The 24,449-nt window shown below is 38.1% G+C and overlaps 1 protein-coding gene across 6 annotated transcripts in view; it reads right to left on the minus strand.

Annotated features, from left to right (window-relative positions):
• The window catches only part of HECW2 (HECT, C2 and WW domain containing E3 ubiquitin protein ligase 2), a 392,473-nt gene that overhangs the window by 166,051 nt on the left and 201,973 nt on the right, over nt 1-24,449 (minus strand). Inside the window, exon 1 of one of the 6 annotated variants that reach the window (XM_040475727.1) lies at nt 6,655-6,927. The exons of the other annotated variants lie outside the window; for them this stretch is intronic. The gene's annotated coding sequence lies outside the window, so the exon portion shown is untranslated. Of the gene's footprint in view, nt 1-6,654; nt 6,928-24,449 lie in introns of those variants that run through there. 6 annotated transcript variants of the gene reach the window in all.

Consider the following 24,449-nt stretch of genomic DNA (forward strand, 5'->3'; position numbering starts at 1 on the left):
CCATAGTATCTTTAGGAGGAACACATCAGGGCCTTAAACAAAATCTCTGTAAGCAGACTTAACATCTCCTGCACATTCACTAGGTCACAAATCATCCTTGGCTACTTCCCCTTTACCTAATTGATCCTCCACAGCAATGATTACCCAACTTCATTACTCACAGTGAATATCCTGCAGGCTTCATTTGAAATGCAGATTCCTGCCCTGCTCTTCCAGAGATTTTTGGTTCAGTAGGTTTGAGTCAGGATGCAGGAAACAGAATTCTAGCAAGTACCCTAGGGAGCTGATTCTGATACAGATACTACAAAGACCACACATGATAAAACTCTGTTCCATGGTTATTTCCAGGGATATTGAGCAATCACAGCGATGTTTTGGACACTGTACTTCTCTTTGACTACTGTGCCTCCAATTTGTCAGCTTGTGCATTCATTCATTCACTCATTCATTCATGAAAAGCATTTACGGACTGCCCCCTATGGAATATAAGGAACACCCATTTCCTGCCATCAGGAGTCCCCAGTGTGGTGAGGGAAGACTGGCACATAAGGTACAATGCAATGTGAAGAATGCTATGACCAAGGTGTACATACTTTATAAAGTGTTAAAGAGGAACAGAGAAGGAATAATTATCAATCCCCATGACTGTGTGTAATTCATATGGCTCGGGATCTGCCGAGTTTGATGTATATTTGGGAGGCACATATGGAGGTATCCTTTGGAAGATCTACACATTTAAGCCAGTCATTAAGGTGTCTCATCCATTCCTTTGCTTCACTGCTCCATAGACATATTGCTTTACCTCCCAGGGTTCATTTTTTAGTTCTATGAGTGGTCATCAGAAGCAGCAAACAAGTGGCCATGTTTAGAGCTGAATTCAGTGGTAAAAGTTACTGTTGCTGCCTGGGCCCCAGGATGTTATCTTTTTTATCCTTAGAAAAGTAAGATTAATTATATTAATGTACAACATGATTGTAAAGAGTAATTTAAATAATGAATTCTCTTTTAAAATGCCATCAAAAGCTAAAATAATGTAAGCAGAAAGACTTGTAATTTTTTTTAAAAAAACTCTTCCTTCCCCATAATATTTCATACACAGAGATCAGTGTGAAAAATTACCTTTAAAAGATTTTTTTTTCCTGATTCTGGATTCCAGAAAAAGGACTCTGAATAGGCTTTTAAGATAATATATAGGAGACACGACCAGACATCTCAAACATATCCAAACATAATTTGGATTTGGAAATGTTTCTATGACTATTAATATTTCCAAAACCTGCATACAGTGCTGGAGATAAAATATGAACAAAACTGCTTATATTCAAAGCCCTCCTCTTCTGTCAATCAACCCACGAGAGTTAAGACACGGTGAAGAATTTTTTGAGAAAGACGCCATGTGACAGATTGTGCCAGAGAAATGAAAAATGATGCTTGCAACTTTTATTTTGCTTTCAAGTAATCCCTCCCCACATTTTCTCACAAATGGCATAAACACCTAAGTTGTTTTAAATTGTTTTTTAGATACAAATTGAAGTTATATTCAATGTTATATTCAATGTTATATATGTCTTCTGATTGGATCACACAGGGGCCTGGTTTGTTCTGGCTATACTCAAAACTTAGATGCCCTGGGATTTTGGATTTGGAAAGTAATATTAAGCTCCAATTTGAATCAAAATGATCATTATAAATTTTTTTTAATGTTTGTTTATTTTTGAGACAGAGAGAGACAGAGCATGAACGGGGGAGGGTCAGACAGAGAGAGGGAGACACAGAATCCGAAACAGGCTCCAGGCTCCGAGCTGTCAGCACAGAGCCCGACGCGGGGCTTGAACTCACGAACTGCGAGATCATGACCTGAGCCAAAGTGGGATGCTTAACCGACTGAGCCACCCAGGCGCCCCAAAATGATCATTATAGATCTGGGCAAAGAGCACACCTTCACAGGGACTGTTTGACTATTTTTAACAATTTTTGCAAAAATTTTTGCAAAATTTTTACCAGAATGTTCTAGGCAGGTTATGGAATCCTGCTGCTGCAATGTGACAGGAAAACTCTGATCATGACTTTGGGATCTGAACTACATCCCAAGGGAGGGGTGAGTCTTTACTACGGATTGCACTACACAAGAACACCAATCTTATGCAGCACTATGAGAATTCATCAACAAATTCCTCATGAATTTGCAACTGTGGCATTAGTTTAACCCAGTCTCCCTAGATGCCCAATTCGTTACACTGAAGCTCTCTCTGGTTGAAAAAAGAGCAAGTGTCAGATCAATCCTGATACCACACCGCCAGCTGAGCATGTACCCACTAACGACTGTGGCCTGGTAAGTAGTCAACTGAGTAGCTATCTTCCCATAGATACCAGAAGGAGTTGCTGATTGCACTGTGCCAGAGATGGGAGAAGAAGGCACAGCACACCACAGGACAAAGAAGCAACAGAGGCTGAGAAGAGCTGATGACAAGTCTGTAAGGTCTGGCCTTGGGGATTCGTGTGCTCTGAAAGGCACGTGTATCGCTGCACTGGCGGGGCTGGGTATTGATTCAAGGCCACTCACCTGCAAGTATGAGAGAGATGTCTATGGTTGTCTCCTCTAGGCAGGCCATCTACCAGGGGTGGGGGAGCCCAACTCGGAGAACGTGAAATCTTTCACTAGATCCACACTGGGTGATACAGACAAGTCCTAAGCACACCCCTGAGGAGGCCTCCTGAACATTCACACCTCCGGACATACTGAGCAGAGGCAAGATGCTCTGCTAAGCAACTTTCTATGTAAGATACCTGATCCCAAACTATTCGACCAAACACTCATTTTGACAAGGGAGGGAACCACCAAGAGATCAGTGAGAAGCAACACTTGAACTCATTTTGCCAAACACCTTCTGAGAGTTTTCAGTCATGGCCCAGAACACCAGACAGTAAAGAGCAGTTCAGAGATGGCTTATATGTCAGGCACTGTCCTACCACTTTGTCTTTACCAGTTCACGGACACCTCTAACAATCCTTTGAGGTTGGTACCGCTATCAGATTCTTAATGATGGGAACTAAAGCACAGAGACGTTAGAAAATCTGTCCACAATCCCAAAACTAGTATGTGCAGCACGCTCCTTGATACTATACCACACCTTCTATCTAGACCACTGTGAAGAATTTGGATTCCATGCTGATAGGAGGTCACTGGAAGACGTGAAGCAGGGGAGTAACATGATCCATGTTTTTTGTTTTTTTTAATCCTCCTGGCTGCTTTGTGCAGAGTGGGCTGTAGGAGGGCAAGAGAGGATGGCCCACCATGATTCGCTCCCAGGCCCAGCACCGAGTGCTGGAACCATAACCTAAACGTGACCCTCCTCCGTCTCCATCTTTCCTGTGTAGACAGAGCTGCAGCAGCTATAAATAGCCTCCCTGAGTGCAAAAGGCTGGCAATCAATTCCAGACTCGTCAGTCCAACGACCCTGTGAGGTGACCCATCCGTCTCTAAGCTCTCTCCAAGTTCAACCACCATCCTGGATTTCACTCTCTAAGCCCACCATGCTCTTCCTGTCCCCTCTTTATCCAAACAACTCTCAAAAATCCAACTTTCCCACACTCAACCTTAATTTGTCAAGATAGAAAGCTCAGATTCTCCATCACTTAGTAACTCAATAAAGTTCCTAATGCAACATATTTAATCTATCACTGGCATTTAGTCCACATGGGCCTTCTATTCACCCACAGAAGTATGCTTTATGTTTTTAGGTACCTATCACTTATTTCAAGGACCAAGAGAGTAATACACTGCCTGATAATGAAGCTGTCGGCTCTTAGGTGATGGTTAAGATCCCAGAACTTTCAGAAACAGCAGACCTGAGGTTAAATTCCACCTCTCTCGTTTGCTGAAACCATAACCTTATGCAAGTCTTAAAACTGCACAGGCTCCATTTCTTCAATCTATCAAATGATAACAGCACCAAGCTCAGAAAACTGTGAGGAGTACATGGGTACAGTATTTGAACCTGGCACATATTTAGGAGCTAAATGTGTGGGGTTTAAAAATCTCTTAATCCATTTCTTCCTTCTTTCTAAGAAGTTACATTTTTCCTTTAATACTCAAAAGCACAGTTCCTTAATCTCATTTCCTTAGGTTTTACTTGTTAAATTTCTTTTAAATAAATTCATTTTATTTTAATTTCTCATAAATATATATAAAACAAAAGTATGCTTACTTATGTCTTGGGAGACTGTTTTCTTTTTTTTTAAATTTTTTTTAATGTTTATTTTTGAGAGAGAAAGAGAGAGAGAGAGACAGAGAGAGACAGAGAGAGGCAGGGCACAAGCAGGGGAGGGGCTGAGGGAGAGGGAAACCAAATCCTAAGCAGGCTCCAGGCTCCAAGCTGTCAGCACAGAGCCCAATGCGGGGCTCAAATCCACGAACCGTAAGATCATGACCTGAGCCCACATCGGACGCTTAACCGACTGAGCCACCCAGGTGCCCCTGGAGACTGTTTTCTTAATCTGGATGCCGAATGAGCGGGCAACAAAAGTGCAGTCCATACGTACACTAATAGCATGTTATGCCATTACATGTGAATACAGTCTCTCACACAGAGTGTACCAGTCTGTGCAGTTCTTAAGTGGAAGGTCACTCAAAGCCTAAAATTCTGTCAGGCTTTAAGCTCAGCCTAATAAAGACAGGCAGAGATGCCCTCATCTTCCTACGCAAGGAAACATGGATTGGGTGGTACTATGTGTGTTCAAAAGTTGCCAGGAATGACAATGAGGTGTTAATTCTATATCCCTCTTTCTTTCTTCTAATTATTTATTTTTATTTATTTATTTTAATTTTGAGAGAGAGGAACACAAGCAAGGGAGGGCCAGAGAGAGAGGGGGACAGAGGATCTGAAGCAGGCTCTGTGCTGACAGCAGAGAGCCTGATGTGGGGCTTGAACTCACTAACTGTGGGATCATGACCTGAGCCGAAGTCAGATGCTTAACCGACTGAGCCACCCAGGAGCCCCTAATTATTATTTTTTTAAATGTCATATACACACTAATTTATCACTCAAAAATAAACCTTTTTAATACTAAGTGAAGTTTAGAAGCAACCTCTAGATGCTTCAGGATGTTACTTTTATATGAACCTACAGATTCTGAGAAATGTGCAACCATTACAAAATATAAAGTTCAATGCAAAAGCATCCTTTGGTTGGGGGTAAATTACACCTTTGATCTTAGTGAGCTCATACAACAAGGATCAGGAACTTTCATAGCTAACTTTATGTAAAGAAGGAGGTTACCCTTATTGAAGTGAACCAAATATTTATTGGAGCTGATCCAAACTCAGTATGAAAATATTAGTTGGAAGTATATGAGAGCAATCGTTCTGGAACATTCATTGCTACTAATCCTAAAGAATAACCTGGCAGATGTGGCTACTCCCTGTAGGTCCCTCCCCAAAATGGCTTGACCAGAGGCTGAATGACCTTCCCAAAGGTTGGACCGCTCACCTGAATCCTTACTAAACCATCACCTTACTTTTCATTAAACTGAGCTTTTATGTATGTTTCTAAATGGGGCACTGCTGGTTCTGTCCAGTGCAGTGTAGGCATGATATAGCATCCTTGGGTCTCCGGCACTGCGTGCCAGGTGCACACTATCCGACAATAAAAAATAACATCCCTGCCGACCTTGAGAACAACTGAGTGGCATTTTAGAGCCAAAAAGTAAATTTTTTCATTGAAAACATTTAATTTATAAAGGATTAGGATAAAACTGAAACTTATCCCTGTATTCATCCTGGCTCTTAAACAATCTAAGCAGATTCCAAAAGTCTACTGAAAGGTGGGTCAGTTTGCCACAAGGAAATAAATCTTAACAAAAACGTGAATTTATTCTCCAAGTGTTTTTGTAAGATTGTTGTTTAATCAACAATTTCTAAAATGTGAATGTCTATGAATCCTTGTCCATATAAACGTTACATTACAAATAAATCTGCTTTAACATCTCATTCATGAGAGAAGAGCTTTAAAATCTGTCTAAAAACATTACTGCCAGAGGCAGATAACCTGTCATGAAATCTAGACTCCATCACATGACATTAAAAAAAAAAAAACAAAACATTCTTGTAGGTAGAACCTGTACTTAACATCACAGTAATTTATTTGAAACCAGTGGGGCTCTAGAACATCAGCAAAGGGACTGTATATTTATTTGTAAAAGTTCCACATGCTTTAATACCTGTACTGACGGCTGTTGAGTTGTCAAGTGATAAAATGTGATAAGCACACCACACGGTTTGTTAATAGCTATCCCTAATCGAGCTGGGAGGAGAGCACATTTAAGAACATTTCAAAGAGAAAGGCAAAGAGAACTGTAAATCTCAAAGAGTTGGACTCAGGGGGTGCCTGGGTGGCTCAGTCAGTTAAGCATCTGATTTCAGCTTAGGTCACGACCCCGAAGTTTGTAAGTTCAAGCCCCGCATCGGGTTCTCAGCTGTTCAGCGCAGAGCCTGCTTCAGATCCTCCATCCCCTGTATTTCTACCCCTCCCTTGCTTGCTCACTCTCTTTCTCTCAAAAATAAATAAAAGTTTTTAAAAAAAAAATTTTTTAAGGGTCAGACTCAGAAATTAGGTGACAGCAGAACTCATTTTACAGAACTTCCTATTGCCTTACCTCACATAATCCCCAAAAGTTTCTCTCTGCCTTTTTCAGGGTTGAATCCATCATCATTTCAAATCTGGTTTGGAAGCAGCAAGAAGAAACATGTTTCATTCTCCTTAAAATCATGCACTGGCCTACCCACTTGGCAATTCCATTCATAGAAGCAGCCAGAACTGAAGTCAGGCAGGTCTGGAGTCCTAACGTGGCTTTGACAGCTCTGCGGGTCCACTTCACTGATGCTCCTGCTTCTCTTTCTCTTTCCCAACGTTCTAGAAATGAAATCCTAAGCAGGATTTGAGCAGACCTCTACCAGGATACTCTTGTCTGGCTAAAAAAAACACTGAGAGCCACTCCCACTCTTCCTCAAGACTTACCACTGTTCAGGCATCCTTAATGAAAAAACATAACCTATTAGTATCCCATACGCTGAGGCAGTTGTGGCCACACCCTGTGAAGGGTACAGGATGCAATCACCCCATCCTCCCCTCAGCTTCCTTCCTTTGCTTTTCCATTGGGAAAATTCCAAAGAATGAGTTATGTGTACACACACACACACACACACACACACACACACACACTCTCTCATACAGAGTGAGCTGATGTCAACAATCTGTTATCACAGAGAGGGGAATTTTCTGTCTGATTTACTAAGAATAGAGTAGCCATTACCTGGAAACTCTAATTTACTACTTTGATTAATAAGATAAATAATTTGTTTAGGATATTAAAATAGGCTTATCGCATCCTAACTAATCCAAAATAAATATGTGGACTTAGATTTCAAACTGTAAAAATCAACTAAAACTTTTTGAAACATCATACAGCTTTAATGAAAATCCCAAACTGTGGTTATCAACCCTGAAGTTATTTTCAGATGTCACTTTTAATGAAAAAAATGGATGCAAAACATCCATCTAGCTGTGTTCTTGTCTTATCCAAGGAAGAAGTTGTGGCGGAAGAATTTCCAGATGAGATGCATGATTCTTTAATGGAAAAGGGGCCTCCTGAAGCTGGCCCACCCAGAGCAGTTGTCGCAATTATTAAGTGTCAGTTGCATGGGTGGAAGTAATCAAAGGGTGCGAGACTATATCTCTCCAGAAAGCTTCCAAGAAAGCAAGATAAAATATCTTCAACTGTCACACGTTTTGCTGTGAAGTGAGACAGGCTGGATTCAAGCTCTGCGCTACATTTAGTGAATGCAATTTACTCTCTACTGGTCCCTTAATCCAGACAGTTTGCCATGAAGCTTCATGGGCCACAAAGCTTTGGCAATAGACTGTGTGGGCACAGTAAGCCTGGCACTCCAGAATCACCACCAGGCTGCTTCTGACATGTAAACTCTGCCCAGTCTTAGAGAAAATCACTGTAGATTCTTGGGTGTATGCTAGTGAACACCCAAAGAGCAAGCATGTGCACAATGCCTACGATGTACCAGGGACACATCGCAGACGCTATAAAAATAGCCTCACGAGGGGCGCCTGGGTGGCGCAGTCGGTTGAGCGTCCGACTTCAGCCAGGTCACGATCTCACGGTCCATGAGTTCGAGCCCCGCGTCGGGCTCTGGGCTGATGGCTCAGAGCCTGGAGCCTGTTTCCGATTCTGTGTCTCCCTCTCTCTCTGCCCCTCCCCCGTTCATGCTCTGTCTCTCTCTGTCCCAAAAATAAATAAAAACGTTGAAAAAAAATAGCCTCACGAATGGCAGTGCGCTCCAAGGCTGAGGTCAATAATGTTATTAGAGCTATGTTACAGGTGAGGAAACAGAGGCTCCCAGAGAAGTGATGACAGCCAGGATTTCAGGTTGGATCTGAATGACATCCAACACTCAAACCCAAGCTCTTTTACAATACACTGCTTTTCTCAGATAACGCTCCTGAAGATGGCAGTCACCTCACTAATATGATGAAGTCACCAAAAGGAGTTTAAGAAAAAGTAATCTAGAAGGGATGAGTTCATTTCCTCTTATTGGCATCAACGGTGGCTACAGCCTATGAACAACAGACTTCTCATCAATGTCAGCATCTCTGTTTTCAGCCCCAGTCAAAAGCGTCTAGTCTTGAATGCTTGCTTACTTCCTAGTTATGGACCAACAGATTCTCCATGAAGTTCACCTGATGCTCCCACGACTCTGGCTCTCCAAGCCACGATTATTTACCTTCCAAATAGTGTAACATTTGCCAGACAGGCCACTTTAGCTGAACTCTAGGTTCTGGTCCGTCCATGCGTCATCGATGTTCACATGTGTCAAACAGGCTATTGTCCTGTGTAAAGGAAATCTATTTCCCCACAGCACAAGCCACTGTCATAGGAGACTAGAATTCCAAGTTGACCAAGAAACTTATAAAGTGGATCAAGGGATGTGAGACAATGTTGGAGCCTAGACTTAAGGCCATCACATACATGCACCTTTTCATAGAGGTGGTATTTCTTAAACACGGGTAGTTCAGGCTGTACCTCTTCAATCATAGTGGACTACTGCATTGAGAAGGTACAGCAAGACAGCATAGTGTCAGACCTCAAAATTTATACATGCTAGGAATACATAAAGGAATATTTCTCCAAACCACAACCCAGTGTGAAGAAAGACCTTGAAGATCCACAAGTAAAATGGGAAGCACATTAATACAATATTTGCATCCATGTAACATCATCTTAGCATTTTCACTCGCTATGATGGCATACGGTGCCAGGCATTAGGAGATAGTTCTCAACAAGACAAACAGAGCCTCTGCTTTTTCTTACAGAGCTTCTATTTTAGAGACAGGGAGACACATTTAAATAACAAATACAAAATGAATGCTTTAGCTACTACTATGAGACATGCTACAAAGGAAAAAGAGGGCATAAGGGAATGGGAGAGTTGCTGACATGACCCAGGCCAGAAAATAAGTGAAATCTTCCTCAAGGAATCAATGTAGGAACTGAGCTCTGAAGGATGGATAAGGAGGGGAGGAAAGAGAAAAGAGACAACATTCCGGATAGAAGAGCTGCTCAGAGGCCCTAGCATGGGAAGCAGCATGGCACTTCCATGGACTGAAGGAAGACCAGTGTGACTAGAACACAGAGGGTAAGGGAGAGATGAGGCCAATGAAGGAGAATAGACTAGAAATTTTAAGCATCAGTGTAGAGGGAAAGAAAGGGAAGCTAAAGAATAGAGGAATGAGGGGCACTTGAGTGGCTCATTTGGTAAAGTACCCAACTCTTGGTTTTAGCTCAGGTCGTGAACTCCCAGTTCGTGAGTTCGCGCCCCATGTCAGGCTCTGTGCTGATGGTGCAGAGTCTGCTTGAGATTTTCTCTCTCTCCCTCTCTCTCTGCCCCTCCCCTGCTCACTTTCTCTTTCTCTCTCTTAAAATAAATAAATAAACTTTAAAAAAAGAATAGAGGAATGAAAATTGTCCTTTCATCCCATCTCCACAAGATCTCTTTCTGAAAGCCGATTGATATCACAGTTGTTAACATTCAAAGCTATTGATCTAGCAAGGATGCTCATGGGTGAAATTATGTTTTATGGATACTGAATGGATTAATCATAGAACTAAAAAGACATCATTTAACTAATGTAGCTTATTCCCAAAAGCTCACGGAATAAATAAATCATGGGAATAAAAGGCACAGCATAGGGAAGATAGTCAATGATACTATAATAGTACTATACGGTGACAGATGGTAGCATCCTTGCAGTGAGCACAGCAAAATGTATAGAGAAGTTGAATCACTACGTTGTACACCTGAAACTAATATAACATTGTGTGTCAACTATACCTAAATTAAAAAAAGAACGAGTAAGCTCCAAAAAAAAAAAAAAAAAAAAGTAGAGGAGAGCAAAGACACAATTCTTAGATTACGATACAAATTGACAATGGAAAAATTCAGCAGCGTCTCTTCCATCTAAGCTTTATGTTGGCACCAAAAACCCAAAACAGAATCAAGGTTAGCACATCAGGAAGGAACAACCATTTTCCTGAAAAGCCCATTATGAATTTCCTTTGTGTTTCTGCACTTTGCATGCCTCTGAGACTGACATCATATTATCCCATATGCATTATTTCAGTCCTGTAGCAAGTGTCTGCCTATGTGCTGCAACTTTTATCGGAGGGTTTTTCTTGTGACATTGCGTTCCTTAAACAGCCAGATGAATGCTGGCCTCCTCACCACTTTGTTTTCAGATTCCCCAAATCTTCCAATGGAAATGCACATCAGTCTGTGTATACATCAGAAAACGTTTTGAAAATTCATTCAAAAAAGAGACAGCTGCTAAAAGATCAAGGGTAGAGCCTCAAATAAAAATCAGTTTGACGACTGCACATGAAATACATGGTTTCTAAATTTTAGCCTAGAAACTGGTAGGTAATCAAATTAAATAAAAACAATAAGGGCTATCATGTGTTATCTATTAAGAACTTACCACATGCCAGGCACTATAAGTGTATACATACACTCTCTCATTTAATCCTCAGAGAACCTTCTGGGCTGGTTGTTACAATCCCATTTCACAAAATAAGAAAACTGTGGGATAAAGAGACTGAATAACTTGCTCATGCATAGCAAAATCACAGAGCAAAAAACTAGCTGAATTTCAAATCTAGGGTATGCATGACATCAAAGCTTATCTGCACATTTCCCACCATTATACAACTTTCCCCCAAAATAACTAAGTACTGTTCATCAAGTGACAAGAACTGTGCTCGGTATTTCAGAATCACTAACTGATAGAATCCTCACAGCAATTCTGAGAGGTGTTATTATCCCTAAGATAAGGAAAGTGAGCTCTGGGAGGTCTGGTAACTTGATCAAGGGCACATAATGGCAAGGCTGAAAGGTGCAGAGGAAGACTTTCCAGAAGCCTGCACAATTTCACAACAGCAACATTTCTGAAGTATTCTGAGTTCAGTAGAAGCAGGTATGGGCATGTTTTCTTAGGGTTTTGCACTTTCATCTGGGAAATTATAATTATGCTCTGGAAGACAGTAATGTCCCCCAAAACTGACTTTCTCATCTTAGGTGGATAAGAAAATCTCTTTATCGATGTCCACTCAAGCCAAATGATCGGAACTGGGATCCATTGCTTTCATTAACATGAATAGATGACCCTCATTTTTCTCTCTCTAACAGACGGATACACACAAGCAGATGTAATGTGCCAAACACATGAAAGGCAGAAATAAGAATAAATGTTGTTTTTTTTTTCTTTCAGTAATCTCTACAACATAATTAAAGAAGCAGCTATAATGGGGTCTCCTTTATTTGACTGACCTGTATCCAGAAGCTCTAAGATATATTTCTCCTTATGGGTGAATTTTATATAAATACCTAAGAATGTTATATCTTTACTTACGGATGAATTTTGTATTAATCCTATGTTAATGTATTGCTAATGAAATATTACAGTGGTTTACATACAATCCCACCTCCCTCATTCAATTCATAACAACTGTTTAATTACATATGACTAGCGAGTTCTGCTCCTATGCTATTTATTATTCCAAATAAATTTATATTGTACAACAGGGTGAATTTAAAAATAGACTGTAGTCATGTAAAACTAAGAAAATAAAATGAAGCCAAAAAAGGAAGGATATAAAATTATTTTATTTGTCTATGTGTATACTTTGTTTCTATCTGTACAATGAGAACATTACCTTTTCCCAGTTATGCTTTGCATATAGCTGAGATAGCAATGAACTCAATAATATATCCTGGAGAGTCTCTGCTAGAAGTACATACATAGAGACTCCACTATATTCACACAGGGAACATTTTCAGAATTGGGATTTATAATTTACCACAACAGTGCATGATGTAGAATCAAATAATCACATAAATTCCCAACTCTGAAAGAAAAGTTTTCAAATTGTATTGTATATTACAAACATCTGGGACTTATGCTTAAAATTCAGACTCCAGGGGCACTGGGTGGCTTAATCAGTTAAGCGACCAACTCTTGATTTCGGCTCAGGTCATGATCTCATGGTTCATGGGTTCAAGCCCCATGTCAGGTTCTATGCTGACAGTGTGGAGCCAGCGTGGGATTCTCTCTCTCTCCCTCTCTCTGTCCCTCCTCCGCTCTCTCTCCCCCACCCCTCTCTCTCTCAAACTAGATAAACTATAGGGGTATCTGGGTGGCTTAGCTGGTTAAGTGTCCAACTGTGGCTCGGGTCACGATCTCGTAGTTCCTAAGTTCGAGCCCCGTGTTGGGCTCTGTTCTGACAGCTCACAGCCTGGAGCCTGTTTTGGATTCTGTGTCTCCCTCTCACTCTGCCCCTCCCCTGCTCATGCTGTCTCTCTCAAAAATAAATAAACATTTTTTAAAAATTAAAAATAAACTTAAAAATCAGACTCCATAGAGCAAAGAGCAGAAATTCTGATTCAGTAGATATAGGATGGGTCTTAGAAATTTGCATTTAAAACAATCACCCCAACTAATTCTGATATAGGTAATACTAGAACTACACTTTGAGACACTAGTCTGCAGTCTCAAAATTTAATTAGACCATACACTAATGTACATGTATATGTGAATGTCACATTTGGTTTTGCAAATGTGTTTTGTTAGAAACTTCAAAAATAGACATACATCTCTGTATCTTTGCAGTGTACTCTTTCCTAACAATTCTCATGATGATTATGTTCAATCTATCTTAAAAGAAGAAAAAAGTGAGTATAATGGAAAGCAAGTACAGAAAACATGAACATAGAAAGGGATGCTAACATGAGAAAAAAAAAGTTTTTGCTTGTATAGAACAGTACTCCTCAAAATATAGGCTGTGGACCAGCACTGGGCCATGAACTTATCATTAATGATTTGAGAGAAGGACAGAAATTGAACATGAGACTTTACAAACTTTTACAGAAATTTGTCAGAGTAATTTTAAGTCTGTTCAGTAATTATAATAATAATAATCATAATAATGAAAATGTGGGCTTATATTTTGTAGATCTTGTTTTCATCTCATTTTTCTAAGTTTTTTTTTCTTTAATGTTTATTTATTTATTCATTTTGAGAGAAAGAGAGGAAGGGGGAGCAGCAGAGAGAGAGGGAGAGAGAGAAACCCAAACAGGCTCCGCCCTATCCACACAGAGCCCAACATGGGGCTCAGTCCCACGAACTCCAAGATCAGGACCTGAACCAAAATCAAGAGTCAGACGCTCAACCAAGTGAGACACCCAGGCACCCCTAGGTCTACTTTTATTGTACTTTACAAAAGATCAGTGTCCGTGATGGGACTGAAAGGCCATAGAAAATTTGAGAAGCACTAGTGGGTTCTAGAAAGGAGGGTTTGGCCGTGCTTGCTCTGTGCAGTGAGCCCATGATTGGACACAAGAGTGAATTTCTGTGGTACCATCTCAAAGGTTAGCAGCCAGAAAGAATTTATTGAATGAATGTCTGTAAGAACATCCTTAACTTCTGATACTAATTCGCTTTGAATCTGTCAGCAATATATGAATCTACATGTTTTGGGGGATCTGTCAACTTTTCTTTTTAGCTTGTGCCACGTCTCAAAATAACACTTTAGGGGCGCCTGGGTGGCTCAGAAGGTTGAGCGTCCGACTTCAGCTCAGGTCATGATCTCGCGGTTCGTGAGTTGGAGCCCCGCGTTGGGCTCTGTGCTGACAGCTCAGAGCCTGGAGCCTGCTTCAGATTCTGTGTCTCGCTCTCTCTCTGCACCTCCCCTGCTCATGCTCTGTCTCTCTCTGTCTCAAAAATAAATAAAACATTAAAAAAAATTTTTTAGATAACACGAGTAAAATTTCATAAAAAATTACTTTCGACGCATATAACAGCACATTTCACTTATTATAAATGTATGTCTCTCAAATTTCAAAGAGACCCTTGCATTCTAACATTTGAGGACCCAGTGAAGAGTTCCATCATCATACCAATACCCTATCTGTGCATCTTTGCTGACATGAAACGACTGTTGCAGGCTGTTTTCAAAAAAGAAGGTCTTTCAACCACTTTGGTCATCTTAGTACTGGGTCCTTATTAGCTACCTAATGATCTTCATATCTGGCAATGACAACAGTAATAAGAAGCACAAACCATCAATACATAAGGAGATGGGACCTAGATCTGATTTTTGCAGCTTTCCTGCCTCCTGGTAAACTGAGTAATAATTCTCTCCTTTATCGAGACGTGCCTTGTAGGCAGTAAGTTCAATTCTAGACATAGTCTCACAATTCCAGCTTCAGGTCAGGATACTGTTTGGTGGCCCTTGCAGTTGCTACTTTTGCCATGTGAGTGTTGCCAAGAATAACTTTTTCTCTTCCAAGTTAAATATGGTGTTTATAAAAGGTGTGGGGCACAGAATCTGGCAGCATGTATCTGTACACACAACAGACAAAGTCACAATAATAGCAACTGTGCTCCTGCTTGCCAAGATCTCTAGCCAGGAAGGGTGAAAAGTGAGGATTTTTTTTCCCCTAAATAATTGTGTCCCTTTTTCAAAAAGAATAAAGTCAACCTTTAAATATGTTAAGTTTGTTCTGTAATGTTTAAAAATTATAAGTTGTCAGACACTAAACTTATTCATTATGTTTTATTAACATGTTTTAATATAATTTAAGACATTTTCTCATTTAGTCAGTTACTTATACGCCTAAGATCTCTCCAACAGCTTGTAAATACAGTACAGAGTAGCACTGGTTCTGCAGCCCAAATGGACATCTCTTAGACATGAGACCTTGACAAATTATTAACCTTCCTGAACTTTAGTTCCCTCATCTATAAAATGCGGACAATAACGATGCAAGACCAGCACAATTTGGGAAGGACTGTAAAGCTACATACAGTAAGGAGACAGTGCCTGGCAGAGTATGTATTCACTGTCAATAAACTCTCAGGTATTAGTGTTGTTATTCTCAACAGAGAAGACCAAATCACTGAAATATCTAGAAAAGTTTTTAGAATGTTATTTCTCTGACAAATTTTAACACGAAATAGATACTTCCACCAGGAAGGCAGCTGAACTGACTTCTGGAGTCATTCTGCTCTAGGTTATTTGACATGATTAAATCTGGCACAAATTCAATGCTTTTACTAGAATTCAAATAATATCTTTGGAGGAAAAGAATTATGTTAGTGACTTCTATTGCACTATATACATTTGTTTCAGCAATCACTTTGGGAAAGGTTAAGTGCAGTGGATGAAACTAAAATCACAAGGCATCCTTGTGAAAGATGGCATTCATCCAAAATGCCTTTCCTGGAACAAACTGTAACAACTTGTTTCCCTCCCGCCGCCCTTCCCTACCAAGCTATATTTAAGGGTCTGTAAGCATTTCCATTACAAATTGCTGTCATCAGGATTTGTCATTTTACCCTCTAATCTGTTTCAGACTTTATAAATAAACATCTCAATCGCATTTTTAAAAAGCCATTGTTTTTTAAACTTAAAAACTTCCTTCAGTAAAGGATAATAGTACAAGGGGAAAAAAACAGAAATACCAGAAAAGTAAGGATAATTTTACACATGAAAAAAAATTATCTGCCATGGCTTACTAAGCAATATAAGACACATGTTCTAAAAATATGTGCCACTTAAGATCATGTAAATTTAGTGGTCACTGTGTTGTGATCTGTAATAATTAGAAACTACTATGTAAGTATCCAAAAATAAATGAATACGTACAAATGGCACAGCCACATTATACCCTATTATGTTGCCATCACACAATGTTCCCAATTTTTAATGACATGGAAAATGTTCATGATATAGTAAGTGAAAAGCATACTGCAGAGCTGTATGCATAATATGAGCTTAATTGGGTTTAAAATTTGTAACATATATTTCTACCAACAGTGCACAAAGCTTCCTTTTTCTCCACATCCTTGTCAACACTTGTTATTTCTTGTCTTTTTTATTTTAGCCATTCTAACAGGTATATGGTGATCTCTCATTGCTCATCGTGGTTGTGATTTGCAACTCCCTGACGAAGAGTGATGTTGAGCATCTTTTCATGTGTCTGTTGGCCATCTGTAAGTCTTCTTTGAAAAAAATGTCTATTCAGGTCCACTGCCAAGTTTTTAATCAAATTATCTGATTTTTTGGTATTGAGTTATATTAAGTTCTTCATATATTTTGGCTATTAGCCCCTTAACAGATACATCACCTGCAAATATCTTTTCCCATTTACTAGGCAGCCTTTTTGTTTTGTTGATGGTTTCCTTCACTGTGCAAAAATAAAGAAACTTTTTAGTTGGATGTAGTCCCAATAATTTGTTTTTGCTTTTGTTCCCTTGCCTTAGAAGACCTATCTAGAAAAACATTGCTACAGGTGATGTCAGAGAAATTACCGCCTGTGCTCTCTTCTAGGATTTCTATGGTTTCAGGTCTCACACTTAGGTCTTTAGTCCATTTTGAGTTTATTTTTGTATGTGGTGTTAGAAAGTGATCCAGTTTCATTCTTTTGCACGTAGATATCCAATTTTCCCAGTATCATTTATTAAAGAGACTGACTTTTCCCCATTGTATATTTTTGCTTTCTTTGCCATAGATTTATTGACCATATAAGAATGGGTTTATTTCTGGACTCTCTATTCTGTTCCATTGATCTGTGTGTCTATTTTTGTGCCAGTACCATAATATTTTGCTTACTACAGCTTTGCAGTATGTCTTGAAATCTGGAATTGTGATACCTCCAGCTTCTTTTCTTTCTCAAGATTGCTTTGGCTATGGGGCGCCTGAGTGGCTCAGTCAGTTAAGGATCCGACTTCAGCTCTGGTCATGATCTCATGGTTCACGAGTTTGAGCCCCGCATCGGGCTCTGTGCTGACAGCTCAGAGCCTGGAGCCTGTTTCGGATTCTGTGTCTCCCTCTCTCTCTCTCTGCTTCTACTCCTGTCATGCTCTGTCGCTTTCTCTCTCAAAAATAAATGAATGTTAAAAAAAAAATTTTTTTAAGATTGTTCTGGCTATTTGGGGTCTTTTGTGGCTCCATATAAATTTTAAAATTATTTGTTCCAGTTCTGTGAAAAATGCTGTTGGTTTTTGATAGGGATTGCACTGAATCTGCAGATAGCTTTGGATAGTATGGAAATTTTAACAGCCATTGTGGAAGACAGGATGGAAGGTCCTCAAAAAATTAAAAATAGAAATACCATATAATCCAATAATTCCACTACTGTGTATCTACCCAAAGAAAATGAAAACAATAATTCAAAAAGATATATACACCCTTACATTTATTATACATTTATAATAGCTAAGATACGGAAGCAACCTAAGTGTCCATTGACAGGTGAATGGATGAGGAAGATGTGATTCACACACACACACACACACACACACACACACACACACATCTGCCACAACATGGATGGACCTAAAGGGTATCATGCTAAGTCAAGTAAGTCAGAATGATAAAGACAAATACCATATGATTTCACTCATAGGTGGAATCTAAAAAACAAAACAAATAAGAAAATAAACAAAAAAGCAGAATCAGACCTATAAATACAGAGAACAAGTTAATGGGTGCCAGAGGGAATGGAGTAAGTTGATGGGCAAAATGCATGAAGACATATGGGCTTCCAGTTATGGAATGAATACATCATGGAAATAAAAGGCACCGCATAGGGAATATAGTCAGTGATACTGTAATAGTGTATAGTGGCAGATGGTAGCTACACTTTTGGTGAGCATAGTACAACATATATAGAGAAGTCGAATCACTGTGTTGTATACCTGAGACTAATGTAACATTGTGTGTCAACTATACTCAAAACGAAATTCTTAAATACACATATTTATGAAAATATCATTATAAAAGGGATATGCTAAAATGCTTATAATAATTACCACTTGGCAGGAAGACTCAAGTGTTTTCCTATGCTGTTCCATATTTTCCAACTTGTCTATAATGAACTTGCACTACTTTAATAATCAGAAAATAGAGGCTTCAATTTGGCTTAGTATTGCAGAAAAAATATAGCAACAGTAATACAGAAAAAAAATTAAGTTTGGCATCTCTCTCTTATCTTTCTATATGCTCTGTGTTCTCCTTTCTAATCTATATTTAATCATAAATATTCTGATGCTGGAAAATATTACTTACGTTAAAGTACTCATTCAAAAGAAGTTTTTACTTGTCAAATGGAGCTGCCAAAAAAAATGACCTTGTAGCTAACCACATATTATTAATAACCCACGTCTCAAGATGCTGAAAAACACAAGTATCATTCATCATATGGACATCTCTAGGGGACAAGACACAGATTCAAGAGACATCTGGTAAAGGAACAGTAAGAAAAAAAATTGAAGCAAAAGATACCACATGAAAACTATTTAGAATCTAACTAAATTGAAGGTTATAGTCAAAACTTCAAGTACTCAGTAGTCATCAACCCAAAGAGATCTGCTCTAAATGGATTTGTGAATCAATATAAATCAAACACAAATATAAAAAATTCAGAGTTCCAGGCTATTTCAGAAAAATCACAGTACAATCAACCATTGTAAGCATTCATGACCACAGACACAATTTCCAGTTTTTCTTTAAAGAAATTTGAATGAATTTTACCAGAAAACCAATTTTTACTTTTTAAAATCAAGATAACACTTTTAAAACTTATGTCATTAATATGTCAATTATACCTCAATTTAAAAAAAAAGCTTAAAAAATTAAAACCTTCTGTGTCATTAAATATCAACCACTATGCAAAGTACTTTCACATATGCCCTTTTTAAAATATTTTCCTCTTACAGCAATGTTAAAGAATCTGGTCCACTTGGAAACACTGTCCTACCTAATTCCCTCTATCAGTCTATCTTCTTTGAGGATAGGAACCATATTTTATTAACCTTCATACTGCTAACAATCTTCCAATTTTGGGAAACATCTGATATATGTTTTTGATTAAATAAATAAGAGCTGATTCTCTAAATTAGTTCTTATTTCCCTCAGACTTTGCCTTAAACATCATTAAGTGTGAAGTACTTCATAACTTACTGGTGTCCAAATTTATGTATTTAGGAACAAACACTAAAACAAAATTTGAAGAAATACTAAGTGTGGAACAGACACAAAAGCACATCTAAATAACCAATTACATTGAGAAGTGAAGAAGAAGAATCTGATAACAAAACATAAATTAAAATAATTTTTCATTCTTTAAGGGAAAAAACAGAAGAGAGTTACAAACTTTATAAAGACTACTCTGACGATGGTCAAGTTTCACTGGCAGGCCAAGGAAGTTTTAACAACAATAAACTCTAAGTCAAAAAGAAACGAAGTTAATTGAAGCTACTCACTACTCAGTGCCAAGGAAAAGCTGCTTAGACTTTTAGTGATAAAATGAGTAAATTCCAAAAATCCTGAAGAGACAGAGTTTCAAATATAAGCTAAAAGGCAAACTATATTATAGTTCCTTTTAATTCTTTATCTGCTTAAAGTTGTCTGCTCTGAAGAATTACAATAATAATCTAAAGTACTAAAACTTATCTGGGTGGAGATTTTCCTGAAATGGCCTCAGAATAATTAACGCATGATTGAGGCAAAGCATCCATTTCATAAATTCATCATGTAATAACAAATATTATATCTTAAAGTGCTTAGAATAAGCTTTTCTCCCCATTTCTTGCCAGCAAATCAAATCAATATTGCTAAATCAAAAATAGAAAATTTGAATCAACCAAACTATTGAAATACAAAAAAAAAAAAAAAAAAAAAAAAAAAGGAAATCAAGAAGCAGCTTTTCTCTTTCTTTTTGGTACAAGTTTATTCCGATGCATTCTCACATAGCATCTTTACAACTATTTGAAAACCAGGTTCCAGGGCGCCTGGGTGGCGCAGTCAGTTAAGCGTCCGACTTCGGCCAGGTCACGATCTCGCGGTCCGTGAGTTCAAGCCCCGCGTCGGGCTCTGGGCTGATGGCTCGGAGCCTGGAGCCTGTTTCCGATTCTGTGTCTCCCTCTCTCTTTGCCCCTCCCCCGTTCATGCTCTGTCTCTCTCTGTCCCAAAAATAAATAAAAAACGTTGAAAAAAAATTAAAAAAAAAAAAAAGAAAACCAGTTTCCATTGCTAATACTGTGTTCAAATTACTTTTTTACTCATTACTCTGAAAGTAGAAGTCACAAAAGCCTCCTTTTGGGTCTCTATTGGGTTGTGAGTCAATGGGACTGCCATAAGTATAAGTATAAGCAGGCCACTATGAGCCCAAGCTCAGGAGTCAGATTGTTGACTTTATATCTGGACTTGTCATCTGCCTTGTCATCTTTTTGTCAACTTGGCCAAACCATTTTAGCGGCCATCGTACAGAGCCAAAATAGTATACATAGTGCTATGGTACGACACACACACACACACACACACACACACACACACACACACACACACAAATTTGCTTTTATTTATGAAAAACAAACAAACAAACAAACAAACAAATGTGGGGATGATAAAGAAGAGGAGAGCCACAAAATGGTTACCTGCAGAAAATGAGGGTTCTGGGTGGAGGTACAAGAGATAAAATATACAACTGCTCTTGAAAAACCTTCTAATATAGCTTTTCTGTTGCCCTAAATGGTACAGTTTGAGTATTTAAAAAACTCTGCAACTCATTAAAACACATGAGTTTATAATGATATTAAAATATACATAGCCACTTATCAAAAAGAAAAATCTTTTTGATGAATGACGTTGAACATCTTTTCATGTGTCTATTGGCCATCTGTATGTCTTCTTTGAAAAAATGTCTGTTCATGTCTTCTGCCCATTTTTTAATTGGATTATTCATTTTTTGGAAAATGCAAATCAAAACTACAATGATATATTACCTCACACCTGTCAGAATGGCTAAAGTCAACACAAAACAACAGGCGTTGACAAAGATGTGGAGAAAGGAGAACTCTCCTGCCCTGTTGGTGGGAATGCAAAATGCTGCAGCCACTCTGAAAAACAGTATGGAAGTTCCTCAAGAAGTTAAAAATAGAACTACCCTATGATCCAGCAATTGCACGACTAGGTATTTACTCAAGGAATACAAAAATACTAATTCAAAAGGATACATGCATCCCAATGTTTATAGCAGCATTATCTATAATAGCTAAATTATGGAAAAGCCAAAATGTCCATTGACTGAGAAATGGATAAAGATGTGGTATATATAGATAAAGATGATATAGATATAGATATAGACATAGATATAGATATACACATATATACAATATACAGATACATATAGTAGATTATTACTCAGCCATAAAAAGAATGAAATCTTGCCATTTGCAACTGACATGGATGGAGCTAGAGAGGATTATGCTAAGCCGAATAAATCGGTCAGAGAAAGACAAATACCATAAGATTATACTCATGTGGAATTTAAGAAACAAAGCAAATGAACATAGGGGGGAAAAAAGAGAAGAGGAGGTAAACCAAGAAACAGACTTAACTCTAGAGAACAAACTGACAGTTATCAGAGGGGAGGTAGGGAAGAGATGGGTTAAATAGGTGATGAGGATTAAGGAAGGCACTTGTTATGATGAGCACTGGATGATGCATGGAAGTGCTGAATCACTAAATTGTACACCTAAAACTAATGTCACACTCTATATTAACTAACTTAAATTTAAATAAAAACTTTAAAAAAAGAAAATAAAAGCCCACAGCTAACATCATACTTAATGGTTAAAGACTGAGAGCCTTCTCCCTAAGATCAGGAATGAAACAGAGATGTCTGCTTTTGACATTTCTATTCAACATTGTACTGAAAATCCTAGCCAAAGCTATTAGACAAGAAAGGGATATGAAAGTCAGGCAAACTAAAACAAAAAGTAAAATTGTCTCTATTTATAGTTGACAAAGTATTATATAGGAAATCCTAAATAATCCATAAAAAAAAACCCTATTAGACCTAATAAATGCATTCAGCAAAATTGTAGGATGCAAGATGGAAACTCAAAAATCAATTGTATTTCTATACACCAGCAATAAGTATCCATAAGGGGAATTAAGAAAGCAATTTCACTTACAATAGCATCCAAAAGAATAAAATATCCAGGAATAAATTAACCAAGTAGGTAAATGACTTGTACACAGAAATCTGTTCAATATTGCTTAAAGAAATTAAAAATGACCTAAGTAAATAGAAAGATGTCTTACATTCATGAACTGAAGACTTAATATCTTTAAGATGTCAATACTACCCAAAGCAATCTACAGATTTCAATGCAATCACTACCAAAATTCCAAAGGTCTTTTTTTTTCAGAAATGGAAAAGATGATTTCCAAGTTCATATGGAATTGCAAGGGGCTCCAAACAGCCAAAACAATCTTAAAAAAAAAAAAAAAAAAAAAGGTTGGAAGGTACACATTTCCTGATTCAAAACCCTACCACAAAGCATTTACAACAATAAAAACAGTGTAGTAATAATACTAGAATAGATATATAGAATAATGTAATAGAATTGAGAGTACAGAAATAAACCCATACATCTATAACCAACTTATTTTCAATAAGGGTGCCAAGACTATTCAATAGGTAGAGAAGAGTCTCTTCAACAAATGTTTCTGGGATAACTGTTTCTGGGATAGCATATATGAATATATGCTTATATATATATATAATATATATATGCTTCTATATATATATAATATATATATATGATTATTCATTAAAACATCATTTGTTTGGGGCACCTAGGTGACTCAGTTGGTTAAGCATCCGATTTTAGCTCAGGTCCATGAGCTGAGCCTGGAGCCTGCTTCAGATTCTGTGTCTCCCTCTCTCTCTGCCCCTCCCCTTCTTGTACTCTGTCTCTCTCTCAAAAATAAATAAACACTTAAAAGAAAATAAAAATAAAAAATAAAATAAAACAAAAGCATTATTTGTTTGTAGTAGAAAGCTGGAGAAAATTTAAAGCTCTATCAGGTGTACCAGTCAATAAAACATGGACATCTCAACAATTAAAATAGTGTTCAAATATATAAGAATGGGGCTCTTTCTATATACTGACATGGAAAAATCTACAAAATATATAAAGTGAAACAATCAAGATATAGAAGACTATACATACTTTGCTAATTTTTACAGAAAATGAAGGGGAATTTAAAAATATGTATATATTTGCATTTGCTTGCATGTATATGTATACACAAGCATAGGCAGAATATATACCTACTCATGTATATATGGAGAGTCTGAAGGGATAAGCATGAAAGTAATAAGCATTATTACCTGTTGGAGGGAAAGGGAGAGATTTGGAAATGCAGGAGAGGTTGCAGGGATACTTTTCAATCTAGATCTTTTCTCACTTAAAATTTTTTTGATCCAAGGGCACCTGGGTGGCTCAGTTGGTTAAGTGTCCAACTCTTTGGCTCAGGTCATTATCTCACAGTTCGTGAGTTCGAGCCCCATATGGGGCTCTGCACCGACAGCACAGAGCATGCTTGAGATTCTCTCTCTCTCCCTCTCTCTGCCCCAGCCCTGCTCGTGCTATAAATAAATAAATAAATAAATAAATAAATAATTTTTGGTGCCATGTGACTATATTACTTAAAGTAAAACAGGCCCTAATAATGTGGTTTTTCAAACATGGCAAAAGACTCTGTATTAAAATGGTTTTAACATAACCATTTTTAAATAAAATTAGAAACTAGGGATATCTTCAAAGTTTGCAAATCACTGTAGTCAAGACAAAGTTTATGAACCTCAAAAAGAAGGGAGTGACAGTCTGTACAAGATGACAAAGGATTGTGTTCCCCATCGGATAACAATAAATGCTTTACTTTGCCTGCATTATTTATAACTAACTTGCCTTTAACAAGCTATCTACACCAATAGATTCAGATGGCAACTGCACTTCCACCTTCATGGT

The sequence above is a fragment of the Herpailurus yagouaroundi genome, unplaced genomic scaffold, assembly GCF_014898765.1.
Source record: "Herpailurus yagouaroundi ecotype Mexico unplaced genomic scaffold, PumYag 140, whole genome shotgun sequence".
Taxonomy (NCBI): domain Eukaryota; kingdom Metazoa; phylum Chordata; class Mammalia; order Carnivora; family Felidae; genus Herpailurus; species Herpailurus yagouaroundi.